Below are 3,061 nucleotides of genomic sequence, written 5' to 3'. Positions count from 1 at the left end.
GTCGCACAGCACCTGTGCATGGTCCCCACTGCTTTCCTGCCACCTGGGACCACCCAGGGATGGGCTGGCTTGCTCCTGGGGCAGTGCAGCAAGGCGGCAGGAGGGCAGCTGGGTGTGCTGGGGACCAGAGAAGGCGGTGGGGATGGTGCAGGGGGTGCTGGAAACTTGCCAAGCCTGAGCTTTCCTGAGCATGTCTGGGTTTCCAGTACCCTGTGCACTGCTGCAATCTGTTACACAGCAAACTAAAATACATCTGAAGTGTTTTACTTTGCTAGGTAACAGGGTCATTTAAAGAGAAATACGCCGCCGCATGTGTACAGTGTGACAAACTTAAAATTAAATATGCTGCCACAGGTGTAACCAGTGACGCCATTAAAGCAGGGCAAAAGGGCAATTAAGCCACTTGAAAGGCTAATTTTGTCATGTGTACAGGTGCCCAGTGAGAAAGGGCCCAACTTTCCTCTCTATGCTACCATAAATCAGGATTATGGAGTAAAACCAATATAAAAAGGGAATCACGAGAGGATCAGGCTGCTGCAGGATCCTTCCAAAAGACACTGTCCTCACATGCAGTATTACAGGAAAAAGCATCCTGGGGGAAAATGGATGCCTGAGATGACTGACTTCTGCACTCAGCCCTTGAGTGGGGGACAGTTTATCCCTCCTGCAACCAGGAATAACCCATCAGCTGCTTGAGTTGGAAATAATTATCCAAGATCATTAATTTCTTTAACCTTGAGCTCTCACTACTGCATGCTCTCAGAAAGTACAAGCTAGAGCATTTAAAGCCTGACTATATTTTCAAAACTGACCAAAAACTCCTCGGTTCACAAATAAATCAGTTTCTCCTAACTGTGTGCTCGCCTCAGGAACTGATAGTCAAGCTCAAATGCTTTTCATCAGCACCAGCAGAAAGCAGCCTGCAATTGGATCTTTAGCAATGTTACTGATAATGCATGAGGCACATGAGGTTCTAGCTCTTTTCTCTACCCCCTCGGGATGCATTGACTTTGAAATAGGGACTCTGTCTTATTTCCTTGTAATGGGAGAGTTTTCAAAGACATATAAAGGAAACCAACAACCTCACATCCAACGACTAACTGGTAAACTTATGCAAGTAAAAACTGTTTAATAAGCAGACGTGTAGAATTCTTTAAAATTCAGAAACAAGACAATAAGCAAGATACCAAGAGGAACTACTGTGCTATTTAAAAACGTAATCACAGCTGTGAAACGGAAAGAAATACTTTAGTTTGGCTGTGAATACGTCTGTCACCTTGAGGTACAAAGAGAAATGACTTCATCATCCCTCCAAAGCAAAAGTGTGGTGAGTACCAGTCAGGCACAGAGGGAGGAGAGAGAAGCTGGGAATACACAGCATGAGGCTAAAACAACAACAACAACAAAATAAAAAGAATTAGAGGTCTAAAATTTAGCTCCCAACTCCACAGGAATAGGGACATCTTATTTTAGTGTCTTAATTAGAATGGTGGAAGCTCCTGGTGGTTTGTTCAACTGACCTTATTTATGTGAATCCAAGACTAGGTTTTTTACTCCATTCAACATGAGGGGAAATAAATCTCATCTTAGCTTTGAGAACTAGCCTGGGGCAGGTGGGGGCTGGAGCAACGGCCGGATTGGGGTCAGAGCGGCTCAATTTGGCTCATGTGGCAGGCAAGGGGTGGGGAGAAAACAAGTTAGCTGACAGGCAAGGGCCAGGTGTCTTTCTGTCTGTCCCTTGCTGTTGTTTTCCATGCTGCAGTGGCAGCGGGGTGAATTTAAAGACAATCTCCCCACCCCCGCCAATAATTATATGCATAAGTGGAAAATTATAAATTCGTTATAATTGTCCATGAGCTCTCATACCAACTGAGACTGCAACATAGCTGAGAAAGATATGTACACCCATTTCACCTCACAGCAATAACAACCTCAGCACAAGGTGCTTCCTGTGGATTAATGAGCAGGTGGGTCCCCTTGGGCTGTTTCTTGCACCCACAATCTTTTCCAGCAGGTCATTAATCCTCAGGAAATACCCCATGTTTTGTGCGCGCGCGCGCGCACACACACACACACACACGTACGTATAATAAAAACCCATACGGCATCTGATTGCTGACTGCTGAAAAATATCAATATAAAAAAAAAATGGCAGAGTTTTTAGTTTAAGATGTCAAGAAACTTTCTTGGCCAAGGCATACTGTAATGAAATCCCAACCAAGTGGTATCCGAGCCCAGGTTCCATCAGTACAGCCAAAGCGATCCATGGCAAAAGATTATAATTTTCTTTGCAGTAGCACCCAGGTATGTGCTGGGTCAGTCCCAAACCCTTCAGGACAGTCCCTACTCTAAGAAGTTCAAAGTTTAAAAGCTGTTGTAACACCAGAGGTGGCTGTACCACACTAGGTCATGTCTGTTATTATTACTATGTGTGCAGACCCAAACTGTAACTGTTCTGGGGGTACAGTTTGCTGTTGTCCATGTAGACAAAGCCAACATAGGTCCATTGTGGTCTGGGAAATCTAATGTAAAGACACTAGGGCCATAGGTGACTCACAGGGGAGCACGTGCTCCCCCTGAGATTGGTTTCCACTGAAGCTGCTGCTGGCTTCTGCAGGCAGTTGCTGCTTGGCACCCGTGCCTCCGTTGCCATCAACACTACCGTTGCCAGCTATAGGCAGTCATGGCTTGCTGCTGCTGACACCATCACCACCCCCTGCCACCGCCAACACCACCACTGGCATCTGTGGGTGGTACCTGCTCGCTGCCAACTATAAATGGTGCCCCCCCCGTCTCGGGAGGCACCAGTTGTTCATGACTAGGGCCGATACCATCTGCCACAAACCTTCTGCAATCTGAGGTCTTTCACAAACAACGCTACTGGGACACCACCCCACTTGATACATTACTGCTTACTGCATTTCACTGTCCATGCTGTTCCTTAAACCAGGGTAAGTTACTATTTGAGGTACAGAGGTACTAGTAACAGTAAAATGCATCTCTGGGGGTTGGGAGTGATTGTCCCAGATTAAGGACAATAAGAAGTCTTTTTTTAAATACA

The sequence above is a fragment of the Gavialis gangeticus genome, unplaced genomic scaffold, assembly GCF_001723915.1.
Source record: "Gavialis gangeticus isolate Ggan-Ray unplaced genomic scaffold, GavGan_comp1, whole genome shotgun sequence".
Taxonomy (NCBI): domain Eukaryota; kingdom Metazoa; phylum Chordata; order Crocodylia; family Gavialidae; genus Gavialis; species Gavialis gangeticus.
This window is presented reverse-complemented; position numbering follows the sequence as displayed.